We start from the raw sequence: 23,414 nt of genomic DNA on the forward strand, positions 1-23,414 counted from the left end.
AAGCCAGAAGTGGTGCTGTGGCTCAAGTGGCAGAGTGCTAGCCTTGAGCAAAAAGAAATCAGGGACAGTGCTCAGGTCCTGAGTCCAAGCCCCAGGACTGGCAAAAAAAAAGAACTAAAAAACCAAAATGTTGTAGTTAGCATTAATTCTTATTTTGAGAAATGAGCGTGACCATAAAGATAAAGAGCAATAAAAAGACATCTTAGAGGGCTGGGAATGTGGCTAAGCATGTGGCTAAGTGGTAGAGTACTTTCCTAGCATGCATGAAGCCCTAGGTTCGATTCCTCAGCAACACATAAACAGGAAAAGCCAGAAATGGTGCTGTGATTCAAGAGGTAGAGTGCTAGCCTTGAGCAAAAAGAAGCCAGGGAAAGTGCTCAGGTCCTGAGTCCCAAACCCCAGGATTGGCCAAAAAAAAGAAAGAAAGAAAGAAAAAAATCTTAGGAGAGAGGTTGGGTAGGAGAGTTTTACTGAAGAGTATACTCTTCACTATTTTCTCTCTTCATTAGTACTAAGCTTGGTGGCTCACAATAAAGGCTCTTCCAGAGTTGGAGTCCTTAGGGATAACAAACTGTGAAACTCACTGATACTTGCTATTTCTCCCTTAAATAAACCTTGCTGTGTGTGTTGCATTTCCCCTGAGTTTTTAAAGACAGGGTCTGGTAGTCTGAAACTGAAACTGAGGCAGCATTTTAAGGAGGCAATTAATGATATGAGGAAGAAATTTTAGCTCCAGTAGATTAATTGTTAAATGGATTGTATCTGCATTTTTACTGTGATATCAACCTAATTATAAATATGCTAGTTAGTAGAAGATAATGATAAATAGAATTATGCACTCAATGATTAGACTTCAGGAGTTTCTAACAATGAGGAAATATATTTTTTTCTTAAGCTGATTCTTGCTATTCTTTTTTTATTATAGGTTTTGATTAATTTTACCTTGATTATACATTTCTCCCTGGAGTCCAGATATTTTGCATGCTCTAGCAAAGTGGGCTCCTGTTGTAACAGACCTAATGAGATTTTTTTTTTCCTAAGGGTTTCTATATAATTTCTTTTAGACCCATGAACATGTGAGTGGGATGTCAAACATAGGCTAATGCATTTTCACTACCCTGTACCCTAAAGAACATTACTTTTTCTTTCATTTGACATTGTTTTCATATGATGGGAATTCTCAGTCTCAAGAAAGCTTCAGAGACAATTGGTTCTCACTGGTGTCTCCTGACACACATTCATTTTGGTAATTTATTTCAGAAGGAGAAGATACAGCCTCTGTAGTTGCAACTCTCTTCAGAGGGCTGAGATTTATGTTTTTTTCTTGTAGTAGTTTTGGGATAATTTACTAGGTGAGATTTAGGATAGATTAAAGTTTTCTCATTTAGTTTGAATTAATTTCTTAAGTATGAACTATTAGATAAATTTTTTTTTTTTTTTTTGGCCAGTCCTGGGCCTTGGACTCAGGGCCTGAGTACTGTCCCTGGCTTCTTCCCGCTCAAGGCTAGCACTCTGCCACTTGAGCCACAGCGCCGCTTCTGGCCGTTTTCTGTATATGTGGTGCTGGGGAATCGAACCTAGGGCCTCGTGTATCCGAGGCAGGCACTCTTGCCACTAGGCTATATCCCCAGCCCCCATATTAGATAAATTTGAAAGACTATTAATGAATGAAGCAGTGTATGATGGGACACACCTGTAATCCTAGCACTCTGGAGGCTGAAACAGTGGGGTAAAACCAGAATGAACTATATAATGAGACCCTGTCTCAAAAATAAAGCAAGGATGTGGGGCTGGGGATATGGCCTAGTGGCAAGAGTGCCTGCCTCGGATACACGAGGCCCTAGGTTCGATTCCCCAGCACCACATATACAGAAAACCGCCAGAAGCGGTGCTGTGGCTCAAGGGGCAGAGTGCTAGCCTTGAGCGAGAAGAAGCCAGGGACAGTGCTCAGGCCCTGAGTCCAAGGCCCAGGACTGGCAAAAAAATAAAATAAAATAAAATAAAGCAAGGGCTGGGCACCAGTGGCTCATGTCTGTAATGTAATCTTAGCTACTCAGGAGGCTGAGAGCTGAGGATCGAGGTTTAAAGCCAGCCCAGGCAGGAAGGTCCGTGAGATTCTTGTCTCCAATTAACCACCAGAAAACTGGAAGTGGCGCTATGGTTCAAATGATAGAGTGCTAGAATTGAGCTGAAGAGCTCAGGGACAGAACTCAGGTACCCATTTTGGTTAATTGGAGATAAGGTTAATTGGTGATCCTCGGATCTCAGCCTCCTGAGTAGCTAGGATTACAGGTATGAGCCACAGGTGCCTGGCTTCCTTTTTCTTTCTTGTTCTCCCAGTGTTGACTCTTTCACTTGCTCACTATCACCTGCAGAATAAACAATAAGTTCTGTAGTATGACACATATTACCGCTTTTTCAGATTTTCCTTCCTTCCTTCCTTCCTTCCTTCCTTCCTTCCTTCCTTCCTTCCTTCCTTCCTTCCTTCCTTCCTTCCTTCCTCCCTCCCTCCCTCTCTCCCTCCCTCCCTCCCTCCCTCCCTCCCTCCCTCCCTCTCTTCCTCCCTTCCTTCTTTCTTTCTTTTTTTTTTTTTTTGAGACAAGATCTCACTATGTATATAGCTTAGACTGGCCTCAAATTTGTTACACATTTGCCTCAGCCTCCTAAGATTTATAGGCATACACTACCACATCTGGTTTCCATCCTTAATATTATTATTTTTTTAAGTCGTAGGTATTTGTTACCTAACTGAAGCTATTCCAGACCACCCAGAATTCTGTGAACAAACCAGAAAAATCAGTAGTTTGCTGGATAAATTGTTTCATATGCCTGACCCTTTTTATAAGTCTCACCTCTGCCTAGATTGTCCTTTCATAACTTGCTAGCATATTTCTTAAAATAGTCCATCTTGAGCATCACTTCTTTCTTTTTTATGTTTGTTGTTTTTGTTTTTGGCAGTAAAATCTCTCTCTATATTCCAGGCTGTCTTTGAACACATGATCCTCCTGATTGTTGACATTACAGGCATGAACCACCAGCCTATCCTTATCTAATCCTTAGAGTCATGCCTGGCCATACTATTGTAATAACCATTGGTTGTCTTTTTTACTAGTCTTTGAGCTCTTTGAAAGCAAATGACATCTGGCATTTATATCCTACGTAGTGCCTGTGTTTAGTCATTACTTGTTGAACATAGAGTCAACACAATTTCTGTTAGACAAATGGGGATTTAGGATACCGGTGGACCTGATTTGGGATAGGCAGGGAGTAATTGTACTTTAGTTGTGGGATGATTGTGGAACGTAGTAAGGACAATTGGAGAGTCAAAAGCCCAATAAAATCTGAACAGAAATTCTAGGCAGATTCTACAAAATGAAATAATGGACTGAAGGTCAAGCCAGTAATACAAGCAGATATACTAGTACAAAGAGCTTTGAAGGGTTATAGTCTAGACAAAAATGGCCTGGGACAAATAGGTTATCTGCAACAGCTTTCCTCATTGTGGAAGTGTGAAAAGCACAACTCACCATGTATAGTTGAATACTAAATATTTCATAAGACCCAGCATTTGGAGGTTGCACTTATCCATAAAGACAAAATTGTTTTGGTTGCAGCCAAGCGGAAGCCTCAGAAACTTCATCCACCAGGTGCCTCAGTCTAGAGGGGTGCTATAAAGAGAAGTGAAGCCCTTTGAGATCAGCACAGACAGAAAAAAAATAAGAGTCTGCGAAAGATGAGCATACCGAAGAAAAGGTTTATAAAGAGTCCTGAGCTTCCTTGGTAAAGAAAAAGTAGTTCATCTAGTGTCATATATAGCCACACCAAAGGGGAAGATACGAAGAAGTCTGTTGTATCTCCTTAACTAATACTTATCACTGGGTCTTTGAACTTTGAGGCCATTCAAAACCTCAGTCTGCTTGATGGATGCTATAGCTATTCAGTAGGCTGAGATCTGAGTATCATGATTCAAAGCCAGATCCAACAGAAAAGTCCATGAGACTCGTATTTCCAATTAACCAGCAAAAAGCTGGAAGTGGAGCTATGGTTCAAATGGAAGAGCTCTAGCCATGCAAAAAAACTAAAGAGAGCACCCAGGCCCTACGTTTAAGCGCACACACACACACACACACACACACACACACACACCACCCCACCCCCCATTGCTGTTCTTCAATCTAGCAAGGCTATATGGACTCTGGGAAAATGGGTCATTATTTAAAAGAAGAAAGAATGGAGGGAGAGATTTGAGTTAAATCTTCTTTTTTTTTTTTTTTTTTTTTTTTTTTTGGCCAGTCCTGGGGCTTGGACTCAGGGCCTGAACACTGTCCCTGGCTTCTTTTTGCTCAAGACTAGCACTCCGCCACTTGAGCCACAGCACCATTTCTGGCCATTTTCTGTATATGTGGTGCTGGGGAATTGAACCCAGGGCCTCATGTATACAAGGCAAGCACTTTTGCCACTAGGCCATATCCCCAGCCCCGAGTTAAATCTTATTTATCTGTTTTCCTTTTGTTTGTTTTGAAGATCAAAGCTGTTTCCCGGGGCTGGGAATATGGCCTAGTGGCAAGAGAGCTTGCCTCGTATGCATGAAGCCCTGGGTTCAATTCCCCAGTACCACATATACGGAAAATGTCCAGAAGTGGTGCTGTGGCTCAAGTGGCAGAGTGCTAGCCTTGAGCAAAAGGAAGCCAGGGACAGTGCTCAGGCCCTGAGTCCAAGGCCCAGGACTGGCAAAATAAATAAATAAATAAATAAAAGCTGTTTCCCTTTTGTTTAAAGGGCCTCCTTTTGGGGTTTTGCTAATGTCTGTGACCTATAATTGTTGCTCCTAATAACTAAGAGTTTTCTCTTTCATTTAGCAATTACATATGGTTTTCACTGAACCAACCTAGATTTAGAACTCTGAGGTTAAGATCTCTTTCCCTATTGCCACAGATCTCTGCCCTTTAACCCTTAGGTCTTTTGGTACTCTGATATAACTTGATTTGAAAGCTTAGTGTTCTTTTTCATCAGCAACCAGTGTTCTAAGGCTGACAATTCATTGTCTTCTAGATGATTTTGAGTTGAGATCACAAATTAGAGTTTGGGATACATTAGAGATGATAAATGTGACTTCCTTTAAGGGAAATCCATTTGTTTTGCTTAGTGTTTCTGTGATGAATTACTTGCCAGATTAAATTGCTCCATAAAAATGCATAGTATTTTATTCGATTGCTCTTCATAGTGATTAATTAGGCCATACTGTTGCTTTGTCTGTTAATTATGCTTACTTTTTTCTTTCCTCTAGTTTAATTAATACCTCTATTTAATAAGCTTTTTTGTTTTAGGATAGAGTACTGTCTGCTTTAGGGAGTAACAAAGCCTAACATTGCTTTTAGGTTGGTGTTAGGGAGTACCACTTGAAATGTTCTGAGTATATTCTTTGTTGTCTTTTGTCGTTGTCAGTATCTCTGATGTACAATATGTACACTAACTGCCAATGAATTGAGAAAAGCTATTGTTAGTTTTCATGTAGTTATTAGAAATGATATACTGAAGATTCTTGGATCAATTGAAAATTGATTAAGAATATAGAAGAGATCATGTTGATGAAAAGCAAGCTACAAAATGTGTATAAAGCTAAATAATAGAGTGGGGAATATTGTTTTCTAGGATGCAACAGGACACAGATGAGGAAGTTGGACATAGCAGTTTTATTAATGATTCTAGTACTGAAAGCAAAGTGCTAATAAAGTTGTTTGTTTGCCAGTCCTGGGGCTTGAACTCAGAGCCTGAGCACTGTCCCTGGCTTCTTTTTGCTCAAGGCCAGCACCCTACCACATAAGCTACAGTGCCACTTCCAGCTTTTTCTATATATGTGGTGCTGAGGAATTGAACCCAAGGCTTCATGTATGTGAGGCAAGCATTCTACCACTAGGCCACATTCCAAGTCCCAATAAAGATTTTTTTTATGTAATGGAGATTTGGAGATCTTTTCTGCACCTAGGGAGGTAGAGCAGTGATACAAATGGAACAGGAAGAGGAGCATCACAGAAATTAACTCCATTATTCCCCTGGAAATATGTATCCCTGCAATATAGAAATTACATGAATAGAGACAGATATGTTTTAGATCTAGCAATCTATTCCTCTAAGTACTCAAGTGAAATGAATGAATGTCCAAACTTGGCTTAGTCAAATATTTATAGTTGTTTTATTCATACACTATAAAAACTAGAGAGAGCTCAAATGCTTCAAACTGAGGAATAGACTATGGTAAATCCATATAATTGAAATACTACTCAGCAATGAAAAGGAGAAAACCAGCCAGGTGCTGGTGGTTTATGCTTATAATCATAGCTACTCAGGAGGCTGAGATCTGAGGATTGCAGTTTCAAGTCATCCCAGGCAGGAAAGTCTGTGAGAGTTTTACCTCTAATTAGCAATCAAAAAAGCTGGAAGTGAAGCTGTGGCCCAAGGAGCCTTGAGCATAAAAGCTCAGGGACAGCACCCAGACCCTGAATTCAAGCGCCAGTACTAGCACCAAAAAATAAAATAAAAAGAAATAAACTGCTGTTATATACATCAATATGTCGATATGGATTAATATGGACCAATATACACGTACACATACAGACATACACACACGTATCCCAGCAAAATACAGGACTGCAGGTGTGGCTCCATTTGTAAAGCACTGGAACCATTTACAAAAAATGGAGTTAGGCATCAGTGGCTGACACCTGTAATCCTAGCTACTCAGGAGGCTGAGATCTGAAGATCATGGTTCAAAGGCAGCCCAGGTAGAAAAGTTTCAGGTGAGACTCTTATCTCCAGTTAACCATCAGAAAACCAGAAGTGACACTGTGACTCACAGTGGTAGAGTGCTAGCCTTGAGCAAAAGAGCTCAGGGACAGTGCCCCACCACCACAACAACTACAAAAAGATTGGATTTTTTTTCATGTATATTCCAAATTCCAGTGTTTTGTTTGTTTTTGAGTGAGAGCCACAGATAGGAGGGAATTTTCTGATGGTTTTCTAGGTGTCAGCATTGTATAACCTGTACATCAATGAGAAGGTTATTTTGAGAAGAAACGCACAGTTAAAGAGCTGTTGGGTCTTGTTGATAGCTACCAGATATTGACATGAGGATCATTTTCTGAGTTTATGGATTGAATCCAATTATTTGGTGTCTGTGAATTTGGTTTTTGTTTTAAAGCTATGTTTATTTGTTATGTCTGGACCTTCCCACCGCTGATGTTTGTTGTAAGACCCAGAATAGTAATGAGATATTTCTGTCCCATAACTAACCTGACAACTTCCACACTCCTCTGCACTTGAATATAACAAAAAGGTTTGTTTCATGGTAGGCTCATAGAGCAAGGTTTTGCAGAATGTGAGAGACTCGAGAATAAGAAACCACAAACACCAAACCATTGAAGTTAACTTGTGCCTCTTTTTTCCCTTTCTATTTCCAGTGATCTGAACTGTATATAATGCTTTTCTCTTCACCTTGATCCTCCCCTCCTCTCCTTTTCTCTTCTCTGTTTCTTCTCTCTCTCTCCACTCCCTCCTCTCCCTCCTATATCTATTAGAGATGGAACCAGGGCCTTGTTGGCTCTATGCTTACTAACTGCTTGTTTCTCATGTCCAACTTGAAGTACTTCCCTGGATGTCCAATTTTCTTTAGTCCAGCTTTGAAAATAGACCGGGAAGATTATATGATGGTAATGGTATAGCCCTAGTTTCAACCATTATATTGAATATAGCTCTGGTAGCAGCAGGTTACTGACTACTCTGAGCAGATGTGTGGCCATCATTCTGGTCCACCCTGGTTGATTACATTTAGCAAGATACTTATTCCTTGAGTGAGTTCTTGAGCAAATGTATCAAGGTCTTTCAATGTTTTCAACTGAATGACTTGTAGCAGTGAACCTAAAGAGGCTTTTGCGGCCCCCCAACAGACAACCTATTAAAAACTTAGATCAGGGGCTGGGGATATGGCCTAGTGGCAAGAGTGCTTGCCTCCTATACATGAAGCCTTGGGTTCGATTCCCCAGCACCACATATAGAGAAAACGGCCAGAATTGGCGCTGTGGCTCAAGTGGCAGAGTGCTAGCCTTGAGCAAAAGGAAGCCAGGGACAGTGCTCAGGCCCTGAGTCTAAGCCCAGGACTGGCAAAAAAACAAAAAAAAACTTAGATTGATTTGTATTCATGTTAATAAAGTATGTCCTTTCTTCTAGTGTGATAGTAAAGTAGTATTAAATGAGTCTACTATTGGAGCAGGATTCTAATATTTTTGCTCAGGATTGAACTAGATTGAAAATAGTGTTTTCTTAAGTAGCCATATGTATTAAGTGTCATATTATTTCTTATCCTGCCTTAGTATATTAGCCAATATTTACAGGCTGTAGCAAGTAGTAATTAAAAGCCATAATTAAGGCGGGCTCCAGTGGCTCACGCCTTAATCCTAGCTACTCAGGAGACTGATACCTGAGCATTTTAGTTCAAAGCCACTTGGGACAAGAAGAGTCTCACAGGAAAGTCTATGAGACTCTTATCTTCAATTAAGCACACACACAAAAAAATAAACACCAGAAATGGAATAGTGGCTCAAGTTGTAGAATTCTATAGCCTTGATCAAAAAAGCTCAGGGACAAGTCCAGACCCTGAATTCAAGTCCCAGGACTAGTACCCCCCCCCAAATCCATAGTTAACCTTGTAAAAATGATAAGTTTTAGAAGGAAAGACATTGTAACATTTTAAACTCTGGAGGATGGTAACTAGGTAATAATAAAACACTATGAGATCCAGTGTGGCAGCATGTGACCCAGCTAGATAGGAGATGGGGCTGGAAGAATCATAGTCAAGAGGTCAGCCCCAAGCAAAAGCTTGAGACCCTATCTGTAAAATCTTAAATGAAAGAGTCTAGAGATACGGCTCAAGGCTTTAAATTCAAACCCCAGTGCCATTAAAAGCAAAGGCAAAACAAAACAAAAAAAACCTATGAGATAAAGGTGTAGATCAGCAGTATATCAAGTGAACTCCATCTTTGTTCTTTCAGCCCAAAAGGGGTTAAAAATGCAGATAGACATAATATCACTTCATCTCTCTAGAAATGAAGACTCATTTTGACTAAGTCTCAACTAGTCATTAATTACTTTTGTGTAATTTCTGTGTCTTGGCTATGTCTTTAGATTCTGACTTTACATAAAAAGTATCCTAAAAGGTAAATTTTCATGGGATTGAAAGCTGTTGCAATTAAGACTTTGAAGAACAGCTAAAGAAAAAACGCACAGGGGCTGGGGATATGGCCTAGTGGCAAGAGAGCTTGCCTCCCATACATGAAGCCCTAGGTTCGATTCCCCCAACACCACGTATACATAAAATGGCCAGAAGTGGCGCTGTGGCTCAAGTGGCAGAGTGCTAGCCTTGAGCGGGAAGAAGCCAGGGACAGTGCTCAGGCCCTGAGTCCAAGGCCCACGACTGGCCAAAAAAAAAAAAAAGAAAAAAGAAAAAAGGCACAATCATTCTCTTCCTGAGACAAAATGTGACTAAGACAGCTGTGCTCCCCACTATAGCTCCTTTAAAAAGCTCTAAGAGAATTAGGTATTGGTGGCTCATGCCTATAATCTTAGCTGCTTGGGAGGCTGAGATTAGGAGGGTTGACATTTGAGGTCAGGTCTGGTGAAGAAAAAAAAAAGACCACTTCTCAACCAATAACTGGATGTGGTGGCACATGCCTGTCATCCTAGCTTCATAGGAAGTATAAGTAGACAGATTACAGTCCAGATGTGTCCAGGCAGGAAGCAAGACCCTATCTCAAAACTAACCAGTGCTGAAGGAGTGGCTCATCTGTATAGCACCTGCCTAGCAAGAATGAGATCCTAAGCTCAAACCTCAGTACCAAAAAACAAAAAACAACAACAAAAAAAAAACCTCCAGGAGAGAACAGACAACTGCTATGACTCATCATTTGTTCCAGAACAGTTTCTGTGCAGCTATGGCAGCTGCAGGAAGAAACTGACCATTTTAAGTACTAAACCAAACAGGTCTCTGAGAACATTTACCCACTAAGTCTAGAGGCCTTTGACTTGTACCCAGGCTCCTTCTTTCTGGCTGCCTTTTCAAGTAAGAGCTTACTCCTAAAGCAAGAATTTCTCCTTTTCCCTTTCTCTGTTTTGGGTATCCTTTCAGAAATTATGTGTATGTATAGAAGTGTATTTTATTGTTTTATCAGTCATTTTGGAAATGCGAAAATACATTTATTTCTGATAAAAATTCTCAGGATAGGGCTGGGAATATGGCCTAGTGGCAAGAGTGCTTGCTTTCATATACATGAAGCCCTGGGTTCGATTCCCTAGGACCACATATATAGGAAATGGCCAGAAGTGGCGCTGTGGCTCAAGTGGCAGAGTGCTAGCTTTGAGCAAAAATAAGCCAGGGACAGTGCTCAAGCCCTGAGTCCAAGGCCTAGGACTGGCAAAAAAAAAAAAAAAATCTCAGGATACTAGGAATGGAAGAGAGCTTCTTCAGCCTGATAAAGAAATCTATGAAAAACCTGAGTTTCACTTATTGGTGAAATACTGAATGGTTTTTCCTAGACCAAGGAACAAGATGGATGTACATTCTCACGTCTGTTCATCATTATGCTAAAGATTCTAAATAGTGCAGTCAGGCAAGAAAAAGAAAAGCTGTCTAGATTAGAAAAAAGATATAAACTATGTTCACTTTCAACCAACATGATAATATAGAAAACATGATGGAATTTACAAAAAACTAAAATAAATGAATTTAATTTAGCAAGGTTGTGGGTTACAAGTTCAGTGTACAAATATCAATTTTACTTGTATATGTAAACACAATAAACACATTTTATCTAGTGAATTTTTCTCTATTATGTATTTTTGGTACTGAGGTTTGAACTCAGCACCTTGTGCTTGTTAGGCTAGTGCACTACCGTTTGAGCCATGTCTCCAGCCATTTTTGTGGTTATTTTCAAGATAGGATCTTGTGAATTTTTCTACCAGGGCTGGGCTCAAATCATGATCCTTCAACTCTCAGCCTCCTGAGTTGCTAAGTTTACAGGTATGAGCCACTGGTGCCCCCTAGCATTTTATATATTTGCTGTGTTTCAGTTAATTACAGTTTGGGGCTCTAAGTGTCATCTTTGGATATTCTAGAATGAATATTCATACTGGATTCCATGTCCTTTTGCTAAGATCAATTCGTTTTTGTTAGCCTTCTTGCTTTCTGGTATAAAATGTCCAAAGATGATGCTGGTCACTGGTAGCTTGTTTCTGTAATCTTAGCTACTCAGGTGACTGATATCTGAGGAGCTCCTTTGGAAGTCAGCCTGGGTAGAAAAGTCCTCAATCTCCAGTCCTCTATCTCGTTAGCTTGCAAAATGCTGGACTGGAGAAAGGGGCTCAGATGCCAGCCGTGACCAGAATAGCCAAATGAGAAAGTGCAAAATCCTTAGCTCACGTCCTGGAATCCACCCCCCACTCCCCACCCCCCAAGAAAGATGTCCTAAGATTATCTTTTCCATTTCCTGCCCCAGACCTGGAGTCAACTACTGAAGCCCTGGTTCCTTTTACCTTGGAAGATCCAGTCCTGGCCCTGCCCTACCATGCCCTGTCCTCCCCTGCCTGCCCTGTCTTGCCCCTGCCTTGCTCTGCTCCGCCCTGCCCTTTCCTGCTGTGCCCTTCTATGCTCTGCTCTGCCCCGTCTGTCCCTCTTTACCCTGCCCTCTCTTCCCCTCCTTCCTCTTCCCTTTCCCCCCTTTCCCGCCTGTCATTTTTCTTTTTTCTTTCTTTTTGCAGGTCCTGGGGCTTGAACTCAGTGCCTGAGCCTCTTTGTGCCCATGGCTAGCGTTCTACCAGTGGAGCCACAGAACCACTTCTGGCTTTTTCTGAGTAGTTTATTGGAGATAAGAATCTCACAGACTTTCTTGGCTGGACTAGCTTTGAATCAAGATCCTCAGATCTCAGCCTCCTGAGTAGCTAGGATTATAGGCATGAGCCACTGGCACCCAGCTTCTCCTATCACTTTTCCTCTCCCCCCCCCCCTTTTTTTTTTGCCAGTCCTGGGGCTTGGACTCAGGGCCTGAGCACTGTCCCTGGCTTCTTTGCTCAAGGCTATCACTCTACCACTTGAGCCACAGTGCCACTTCCAGTTTTTTCTATATATGTGGTGCTGAGGAATCGAACCCAGGGCTTCATGCATGCTAGGCAAGCACTCTACCTCTAGGCCACATTCCCAGCCCCTCTTCCCATCTTTTTGTGCTAGGGATGGAGCTCAGGGTCTAACTATATTAACCATTCAGTATACCTCTGAGCTATACCTTCATCCCTGTTTTTAACATTAGAGCAGAGAAGTGTAAACTGGTACCAGTACACAGCTTTCAGAGTGTTTATGATTACCTAAAATTATGCATAACAGCGTAGTCATTTTCCAAGGACTGGATCTATAGCTTTGATCAAATTCTCATTTATTACCTACCAAAAAAAATAACCAGTTTTATTCTTTGTGAGAATATGTATAGGCATAAGCATGGTCTTGACCTAATGGTGAAGAAAAAAAATCACCCTTTGTATTTAACCTTGAGCTTGTAGGCTCTGTTTCAAGAATAAATGTATAATGTGAATGGTAGCAAAGAGATCACAGTACTAACTTTAATATTATCCTTCCATTTCAGTGCTAGAAGACAGCACTTGAAGTAGCTAGATTATTATGCAATAGAGTATTAGAAAAATAGAAGCATGTTCTCTCTTCCAAGGCCTTTATAGTGCCATTATCTTCTAGAATCATCACTGTCTAAGAAATATTTGTAGAGCCAGATGTTGGTGTTTCATGCCTGCAATCCTAGTTACTCAAGAGGTTGATATCTAAGAATCCCAGTTTGAAGCCAGCCCAGGCAGGAAAGTCTGAGACTCTTATCTCCAGTTAACTACCAGAAAACCAGAAGTGGCGCTGTGGGTCAAAGTGATAAAGTGCTAGCCTTGAGCAACAAAGCTCAGGGACACTGCCCAGGCCCTGAGTTCAAGCCCCACAACCAAAAAACAAAGCAAAACAAAAAAATACCCCAAAGCAAGAAGTGCTTATAGGCTTCCCCCAATGATTATGCTCTGGAAATGTGTTGCTGAGTCTCATTTTGAAAGTCTGCTTCAGATCTTAATAGACAATAGGAAATAGTCTTGACAGCCCCTGGATTAACTGATATAGCCAAGTAGTATGCTTCCCTTTTTCAAAGATAAATTGAATTGTTTGCCTAAACTGAATTGTTTACAGTAGAATTTACTAACTTCCAGTTCCTTCCAGAGTAACAAGAGAATAGCCAAAAAAGTTTAATTATCTAAACTGAAACCACTTTGAAGTGAATTATTGATAGCATTATGCATTGTTTTTCATTCTTTTTTTTTTAAGTAGGAAGTTAAGGCAATTAATGCTATTTTAATCTTTGCTGATTTCCTGAATTATAAATGAATTTTAAGGAGGTCCAAACCTTCTCATTAGCTTAATTCTGGGTTGCTGTCATTTATGGTCTAGTACTGTTCTGTGTTACTGGTATAGGTGTTTAGAAGCCTTACTTTTCTTGGCAGAAAGGTGTTAGCTTAGGCTCTTTGTGGGGTTAAAGATTCTCCTTTGTGTTTCTTAGGCCTTCCCAAATGTATACTATTGTCTTATAAGCCAAAAGAAAACAAACAAACAAAAAAGCATGAGAAGAGCCCTTTCTTCAGTTTAGTGTGGTGATCAGATACTAGAAACCAGCACAGCTTTCAGTGAGGCAGCTGTATTAACATCTGGAGACTGGCACTCTGTAAAGGCAGCACCACACAGCTGAGAGATGTTTCCACTTCCGAGGAGAATGAAAGGCCTGTTTTCAACTGAGAAAAAGGCTTGGTGTTTACACTGAGTTTGGGGGAGGATGAACAGAACCTGCTCTAGCCTGCTTGGAGTCAGCATTGTGCAAACAGGACTCCAACAGGCAAAGATCTTGTGGCTTAGCCTACTTGGAGTCAGCATTATGCAAACAGGACTCCAACAGGCAAAGATCTTGTGGCTTTGACAAAGATTGTTCTGCCTCCCTTTAGCTGGAAAAGATTTAAAATGAGACCTTAGGAAAGGAAGTATAATTGGTCTCTTTAGTTTACTGGAAATTCTCAGCTATTTACCGCTGTAAGCCTAACTGAAGCTTTCTTTTGTGTAATTATTAAAAGGTGAGAATTAGTCTCCACCCCTGTAAGAAATGTGCCAGCACATTTTTCCCTAGCCTTGCCTAGTTAGTTGATATTTCAGGTTATTCAAGCACCATCCCCTAAAACACCCCCTCTCCCCACCTAGGTTGAGCCCGGTACCCCCCTCCTCTGTGCCTCCATGGTAACCTTTCTCTATTCTTTGATTTAATCCTCATGACATAAAATGAGATGGTGCCTATAATGTCTCTCCCTCTAATCTGTAAACACCTTGATATCTAGTATCATACTTCTTTCGTCTCCCCTGTTGCCTAGCATAGTGCTAGCACATGGAAGATATTCAGATGTTTGTCAAACAGATTCAATGAACAAGAGTCACAGGTGATGCTGGCAAACCCTTCAGAGTCCTTAAGACTTCCTTCTAGGGACAGGGTGTCCCTTGACCATATGAGAAAGCCAGTTACTTTTAGTGTAAGGGAGGAAGAGAAAAAATGCAGAAGCTCTTTCCTCTTTCTGAAGTTCTGCAATCATTTAAAATTTCTGCTTTTGTAGCATCACCCTTCCAGGTGGGAGAAAAAAAACCCACTGATAGATTGGAGAGAATGCAGTTAATAACCTCTTCATGAGCTTAAAACAATTACACCCAGCCTCCCATAGAGAATCTGCCAGAGCCAGCTGCCTCACCCTCCACACGGCTTCATTTTCTTACTCTGGAATTTCAAGCTTGCCCCTGAAGACCTACATCTTGTTGCACTATTATGATGAATGTTTGAGGCTGGCTCTCACCCTGTGTTTTACTAGCTATTACTGAAGGTGCTGTCAAAGAATCAGGCCCCAAATTTACCCTCCCATCAAGTCCTCTCCTGGGCTGCGCTGCTTGGTTCAGAGTAGTAGTCATTAGCTTCCCCTTCTTTTTCTACCTCCTGCCACTCTTGCATATAAGGGAACTGAAGGGCCTGTTGCAAACAAAGAGCAGTGGGAGCAAAGTACAGTTGCAAATCACTTGCTACCACAGCTCTTTATTTGCTCTTGTCTTAGGTTAAAAAAAAAAAAAAAAAAGTGCCTGCAAGTGCATTTGCAGTCAGACCTCCAGCATCCGTTTCAGTTTCAAGCCCAGTCCATGGCATTTCTGAAGTTGGCTTTCTCCCAGCAATGTCTTTAAGACCACCTATGTATAATGAACTGGAGATTTATTGGTTGTTTCTGGACTCAAGGGCTTTACCTACTTTATCTGTCTATTCTTATCTCTTCCTTGGAGTAATAAACATATGGTCTTTAATGAGTTTTTGAAATGAGTTACATGATTTTTGAGTTTCCACAGCTATTCTTACAGCCTTTCCCTTGTGTGGATTTTTGTTGAATTTTAAAAGTTCTCTAGCTTTCTGACTTTTAATATGTTGGCATTTAGTCAGTTTGGGGCTAATTACAGAAAGAAACAGGTTGTTTGTCAATCATAGGATAGATTACTATTTCCTCTAGCAACTGGATTTTTGTTAAATATTAAATAATGAGTAGGTTGTTGAGAAAATTTGACTGTGCTACTTGGGACTGCCCTTAGTGTTGGAAAGGCAACACTTCTCAATAAGAATTATTTTCCTGAGGAGAAGGTACATTGTTTTAATTAATTAAAATTTTTTTGCCAGTCCTGGGGCTTGAACTCAGGGCCTGAGCACTGTCCCTGGCTTCTTTTTGCTCAAGGCTAGCACTCTGCCACTTGAGCTACAGCACCACTTCCAGCCTTTTCTATATATGGTGCTGAGGAATCCAACCCAGGGCTTCATGTATACGAGGCGAGGTACTTTACCATTAGGCCATATTCCCAGCCCCAGAAGGTACGTTGTAAAGTGTGGATTTAATTTTTTCCTATTTGAGAGAGATAGGCTATCAACTTCACTTAGGCAGAATATTTATTTACTACTTTTCTAATTCTTAGTTGACTAAACTAAACTATGCTGTTCTCTCTACTAACAGAAACTACTACCCATCACCCCTGCTTTCTCCTGTCCTCTACTTCTCAGGGCTCCTTTTTCTGGACATGCTCACCACCTGCTCCCAAAAGCTACACTCAAGTTTCTTATAGGTAAACACTTGTCTTAGGTTGCTGAAGATGATACAAGTCATTGCCAGAACAAGTGAAAGCAGCTCGCTTCTTCAGAGCTGACACAAAGGACAAAACAGTCATAGTGGGCAGGAAAGCAGTAAGGGCCAAACAACACCACATCTGAGTGATCATTACCTGAAGGCTCCAAGCTGACAGTGCACTTTAATAAAATTCATCTGTGTTCACTTAACTTATAGGGGTGTTTTGGTAAATGTTCACTTGCTTAATTACTTTGGCAGTCTCACTGATTGCCTTTCCTAAGGAGTATTAAAAGGTCCTGTTTCCCCTTTAGGATGAAGGATAAACATCTTTTTATGTCTTTTAATTTATGTTTTCTTGCACTTCTTAAAAACCAGTATGTGATCCATATGCCTCACCATCCCTTCGTTCCTGTGAATAGTTAGTTAGCAGGACCACTCTTATCTAACATGCTGGGCCACTCAGAGCTATTGTCATCCTTCCTTCTTTGTTCATATGAGATCCTTGTTCCTCCTCCTCCACAGTTGAGGTGCATGTGTGGCTCAATGTTGTGAGAATATTTTTCTCTAACTAGAATAGTATCTACAGAGTATTTCCTTCCTCAATCTAGTATGTGACTCATCAAAGTTTTTCTTTCTTTTTTTAAGCTATAAGAAAAGAAGCCGGGCTGGGATGTAGCTCAGTGGCAAAGCGCTTGCCTAGCAAGTGCAACGTCCTGGGTTCGATCTCCAGTACCAAAAAAGAAAAGACAAAAAAATACAGTTAAAAAAACAAAAACCAACCAACCAAAAAGAAAAGAAGCCTAAGTCACTAGCTTATTTTCTTGTCCTCTGTCTGTCCCATGCATCAAAATTAGATGTCTTATAATAAATTAACTGGGCTAATGAGAATGAGATGTTATTAAAATATTTCAGGCTTTTGTCTTATGCTGGTTTTAAAAACATTTTCAAGACATTGGAATGTTCGTCATTAATTAAGTCACTTCTTGGAATTTTTTTGCACGTGTGTGTGTGCGTGTGTTTGTGTTACTATGGTTTGAACTCAGTCCCTCACACTTGCTAGCCAAGTATTCTACTACTTGAGCTATACTCCCAGCCACTTCTTTGAATTTTAAGCTGTTTACTGTGTTAAACTACCCCCCCCAAGGTATATATTAGCATTTTTTGTGTCTTTGAAAGGGAACAGAAAAATATAATACACATTTTCATATGGCTTATTTTATACCTTTGTATTCACTAGGTATTTGTGAGAATATAGAGTGGCCTTGTTAGGAAACCAAGGGCCAAACTCCAGAAGCTTTCATTCTGTAGCCACAGGAACTGACCTGCCAGTAGAGACAGAGAAAAGGAATGTGAAGGACAGAGTAATGAGATCTGAACTGAGTCGATTCGTCTTGTGGGTATTTTGTCTTTAGGAAGTTTTTGGAGCTTCTGTTCATATATTGAAAGTTTTAATAAAAGATAGACATATCTAATAGGAATGCATTAAATGATGAAATGTGGACAGTACGTTTAACTTTTGTGGTTCTTTCAAGTTTTATGATTCATTCATTCTCCTCTTGGCATTCTATGTGACAGTGGGAACAAAAAAAGTAAGACTGGTATCTAAAGTGAGAGAAATTATATTCCTCTCTATGACAATGCAAGAGGAGATAATTTAGCCAAAAATGTAAATCTTGTGGCATCTTAGTTGGCTGAAATCTGTGGTTTGAGGCCACAAGTACTAGGACTCAGTTCATTTTTATCTGGGTGCAGCTACTTGTAAGGTTAAGGCAGGATGATCTTTTGAGCCCTAGAGTTCAAGACCAGCCTGAATAACACAGTGAAACCTCATAGAAATGGTTAGGGGGTAAGAGAGTTAAGGGAGAGAGGGGAAACACTAGAAGATCAGCTTGTTTTATAAGAGGTAGCTAAAGGGGCTGGGATTGTGGCTTAGTGGTAGAGTGCTTGCCTAACATGCATGAAGCCCTAGGTTCAATTCCTCAGCACCACATAAACAGAAAAAGCCAGAAGTGGTGCTGTGGCTCAAGTGGTAGGATGCTAGCCTTGAGCAAAAAGAAGCCAGGAGGGCTGGGGATATGGCCTAGTGGCAAGAGTGCCTGCCTCATATACATGAGGCTCTGGGTTCGATTCCCCAGCACCACATATACAGAAAATGGCCAGAAGTGGCGCTGTGGCTCAAGTGGCAGAGTGCTAGCCTTGAGCAAAAAGAAGCCAGGGACAGTGCTCAGGCCCTGAGTCCAAGCCCCAGGACTGGCCAAAAAAAAAAAAAAAAAACCCAAAAAGAAGCCAGGGACAGTGCTCAAGCCCCAGGACTGGCAAAATACCCCCAACACACACCCCCACACACCTCCACACACCCCCACACCCCCTCACACCGCAAAAAACTAAAACCAGTTGCTTAATTTCCAGTGGATTATGAACTAGAAACCTACACTGGACAAAGTCATACCTCAAGGTAGAAAGACCAAACTGCCAGAACACATTGTCATGCACACTTTAGAAAATGAGGCACCGGCCCCTCAGGGCATTTGCATGTATATTTTATACATGTTAACCCGATGCTATTTCTACCTTAATGACTTGTACACTCTCATTGCCTAGTGCAGTTCCTGGATAAAAATGTAGCCAGTAGGTGAATAACTTACTTGGTATAACATGTATGTAACATGCTGATTCAGTCATTTTCCATGTGAAAATATGAAAGTTGCTAAGACATAGCCAATGATACATAGTCTCTCTTCTGCTCCCTTCAACCAACAAATTTATATGCACTGACGAGCAAAAATTCTCCTATGCTTTGTTAAGCTAGTTCACAAAATTGGATCATTGGGGACTGGGAATGTGGCTTAGTGGTAGAGTGCTTGGAGCCCTGCATGAAGCCCTGGGTTCGATTCCTCAGTACTACATACATAGAAAAAAGCTGGGAGTGGTGCTGTGGCTCAAGTGGTAGAGTGCTAGCCTTGAGCAAAAGAAGCTCAGGGATGGTGGCCAGGCCCTGAGTTCAAGCAGGACTGGCAAAAACAAAACAAAAAAAAGTTTTTAAAAAGTGGATCATTGGGGGCTGGGAATATGGCCTAGTGGCCAAGAGTACTTGTCTCGCATACATGAAGCCCTGGGTTCAATTCCCCAGTACCACATATACAGAAAACAGCCAGAAGTGGTGCTGTGGCTCAAGTGGCAGAATGCTAGCTTTGAATAAAAAAAGAAGCTAGGCACAGTGCTCAGGCCCTGAGTCCAAGCCCCAGGACTGTTAAAAAAAAAAAAGAAAAGAAAAAGAAGTGAATCATTGTAAAACAAGCAACTAGCAGTGCCAGCCAGTAGCTCATCCTGCTGGCTGTCAAAATGGTTTCTGTAGTAAGGCTCCATTTTTGTGTCTTTGGCCTGAAAAGTGTGGCTATAGGGACAATTGGCATTAAAGAGTAATCTCACAGGTCAGTTGCAGAAGTTTTGATTAGATAGTTTCAAAGTGAAAAGGTTAGAAGGAATTCTTACTTGAGGTTTTATTTTGTTAAATGTTAATCAGCAGAGTCTCTGAGGCTTGTAATGCACTGCTGTTAACAGGCATCAAGGGAAATTGCTTTTTTTTGTTGTTGTTGTTGTTGAATTAGATGGTCTGAAGATTCATTGGCTCCATGAGGAAGGAAGCTTATTATTGCATGAAATGGGAGTGAGGCAGTTCTGCAGGTAAAAAGAATTGTTAGTGTAACATTAAATAACTCAACCTCAGATGAACTATTTTAACCACTGTCACATGCCACTCAGTTCCCCCTCCTCAGAAGCCAGTGTATTTGAAGGTTTCTCTAGTAAAAGTGATTATGATTATGGTGGTTTTCCTATTTTTAATTCATAAATAACTGAGAATGTACTCTGTAGTATGCTGTGTAGTATATCACCGTTCTGGTCTAAGAAAGAGGAAGCTGTCTTAAAAAAATTTTTTTTTCCTTTCAAGGTTATAGCACAGTGGTAGAGTACTTGCCTACTAAATGCAAGGCCCTGGGTTTGATTGCTAGCACTTAAATAAATAAATATTCTCCTTGTGATAAATGAGATGGTATATATGAAAAACAGATGGAAAGCTTTGGAGAGGAAATCAACCAGCTGAAGAAATTGGTAAAGATGCTAGTCACCAGTGCCTCACATCTTTAATCCTAGCTACTCAGGAGGCCATACGTGAGGATCACAGCCAGCCTGGCAGGAAAAGTCCATGAGACTCTTATCTCCAATTAACCACCAAAAGGCAGGAAATAGAGTTGTGGTTCAAGTGGTAGAGCAAAAGGCGTAAGTGACAAAGCAAAGGAACATTACCCAGGCCCTGAGTTCAAGCCCCAGTACTAACACACACACACACACACACACACACACACACACACACACACACACACAGAGAGAGAGAGAGAGAGAGAGAAAGGAATAAATTGGTAAGAAAGACTGGTGTCTTGCCCAAAGTTACATTGCTAAGAAGTAATGTAATCTGGATTTTAACCCAGGCCTACTTCCTCTAAAGCTTCCGTATGCACTATATTGTTCAGAAAAGTAGTGGTATCTGCACCTATTAGGAAAAATAAGACTTAGGATTTGGAGGTTTAGGATGTAACTCAGTGGGAGAGCTTTTACCTAGCATGCACAAAGTTCCAGGCTCAGTAGCACAAGAAAAAAGTTCTTTTCTGACATATAATGAAAAATTTAAAAGGCATGTTATGAAGTACACACTTGTAATCTTAGCATTCAGGAAGCTGAGGCAGAAGATGAAAAAGTCAAGGCCAGCTTGTGCTATATAAAAAAAAAAGAAGAGAGAAGAGGAAAGAAAAAAAGAAAAGAAGATGATTCAGGCTTGTCACTGGTGAAAAGAAATAGCAACCCATATGAAGAAAAACTGGTAAACAAAAGAGAGATGTCCAGCCGATTGTATTTAGCACACATTTAATAATAAAGGGCTATATTTCTTAGGAGCTGGAGCTTAAAATTAAAGAATTTTACCAAGGTTCAGATAATCCCCCATAATCAATTTTTTTAATGTAAATCTTATAGCTCTGCAGGCCTAATTTTGCAGTGAAAAATTTAAGAATCTTCCTAGAATACCTCATGTTGAATATACCTGTTGTATATCCTCCCTTGAAATGAAAACTTTGCCTGTAAACAACTTTTCTCTTTCTTTCTGCTTTCTGCCTGAAAGATTTATATAGCAGTTTTCAGAGACAGCCTGTTTCCCCTAAGTATCTCAGTAGTGAATCAATCATCGTGTTCTGGGCTCTTGGACAAAAATATTTCTTTATTTATTGTTTCATAGAAAACTGTTAGATGTTTCTGTTCATGTGAGGTGTCTGCAATCCTGAGAAATTACATCTTGAGAAATTTTGCTGTAGATTCCTGTTGGATGAGGAAGAACCTACATTTTCTATTAAACTGTATTGCCTATATTAAAAAGAAATAGTGTGTATGTGTGTTTGAGAGAGTATGTATATATATATGTATGTATGTGTATGTGTGCGTGTGTGTGTGTGTGCGCATGCGTGCGTGCTGGTCTTAGGGCTTGAACACAGGGTCTGGGCTCTGTCCCTAACCTTTTTTGCTCAAGAATAGTGATCTACTACTTGAGCCATAATTCCATTTCTGGCTTTTGGGGTAGCTAATTAGAGATAAGGGTCTCAGACTTTCTTGCCCAGGCTGGCTTTGAACTGCTATTCTCAGATCTCAGCTTCCCAAGTAGCTAGAATTACAGGTGTGAGCCACCAGTGCCCAGCTCACTTTTTACATTTTGAAGGTAATATTTCCAGGCATGCCTTGCTTAAGTTGGACATTAACTGTGTGTCTCAGCCAGCCCTTGGGGAAAGAGAGCTGCTTTGCAGAATCATGAGTCAGAGAGAATAAGTTAAAAATGGACTATGAAATTCTCCGTAGGTTTGCTACTCAACTTTGCTCTTCTATCTTTACTTTAGTCTGTATAAGTGACCCCTGTCTTCATCTGTCAGGAGTTGACACTAACTTTGGAGAATGGCCTAGATTTCTGCCTTTAAAGGTGCATTGAGCACAGAGCTGTCTTCTACTGGCTGGTTTTAACAATTTCCCTTCACTGTGACATTGTCCATTTCATTTTCCCTTCTTATTTGGGACTTTCACTGACATTAGCTACTGATTTCAGTATATAACATACTCCTCTGTTCCTTCCTATTCTCAAACAAAAAATAAACAATGAGGCTTAGAAGACATTAGATTACATTAGTAAGAAGTACTAAGAAGCTCTCTTCTAGCCCCCCTGGTGTGACTTTGGGGTGGGGGGCGAAGAGGTAGAAGGGAGAAGCTTTACTCTCCAGTGACAAGAAAAAAGCTGTTTACATCTGACCTGGCTTATCTCCTAGGCAGAGGTTAGACTATTTTACTATTATATTTATGCTATAGGAGAATAACTGATGATCATGAATCTCCCCTAACAAAAGTTTATTTGACTGATCAGAAACCAGCCTCAACTTTTTTATTCCATTTTTTGAAGTTGAATCTCTCAGTGTACCAGGCCTACGAATATATTGTTGACCAAAATCAATTTTATCCCTGCCCTCATGGAGCTTAAGTTGGTCCCAGTTTTAGGAAAGCTGGAAGTTTGGTTAGAAATTCTATTTCATTTTCCCACTGAGTTTTACCTTCAGTGCACTTTCTCTTTTCTTTGGCCTCATTATTTATATTTCTTTGGATCCTCCTTGAATCCTTTTGTGAATTCTGAAGGGCTGTCTGACTAATATGGGCAGCACCAACCATCACTCTTAAAAACAAATGGTAAATGGTCAAGGGAGTGGATATAGTGGTACATACTTGCTGTTTCCCAGCATTAGGAAGTTGGGCCAGTAGGGTCAGTTGAAATTTTTTTTTTTTGCCAGTCCTGGGCCTTTGACTCAGGGCCTGAGCACTGTCCCTGGCTTCTTTTTGCTCAAGGCTAGCACTCTGCCACTTGAGCCACAGCACCACTTCTGGCCGTTTTCTAGATATGTGGCGCTGAGGAATCGAACCCAGGGCTTCATGTATACGAGGCAAGCACTCTTGCCACTAGGCCATATTCCCAGCCCTGAAATTTTTTTTTTAAGCTGGTCCTTGCGCTTGAACTCAGGGCCTGGGTTCTGTCCTTGAGCTTTGATGTTCAAGGCTAGCGCTCTACCACTTGAGCC

At 40.7% G+C, this 23,414-nt stretch overlaps 1 protein-coding gene and 1 long non-coding RNA gene across 3 annotated transcripts in view; both read left to right on the forward strand.

Moving 5' to 3' along the window:
- Nucleotides 1–23,414, forward strand: part of Armh3 (armadillo like helical domain containing 3) — a 177,338-nt gene that overhangs the window by 122,326 nt on the left and 31,598 nt on the right. The gene's annotated exons all lie outside the window — the stretch shown is intronic.
- Nucleotides 15,429–23,184, forward strand: LOC125346134. Its single transcript, XR_007209870.1, has 3 exons — nt 15,429–15,547; nt 18,489–18,495; nt 23,149–23,184. It is a non-coding gene; the product is annotated as an uncharacterized LOC125346134 (long non-coding RNA).

This window comes from Perognathus longimembris, chromosome 2 (genome assembly GCF_023159225.1).
Source record: "Perognathus longimembris pacificus isolate PPM17 chromosome 2, ASM2315922v1, whole genome shotgun sequence".
NCBI lineage: Eukaryota > Metazoa > Chordata > Mammalia > Rodentia > Heteromyidae > Perognathus > Perognathus longimembris.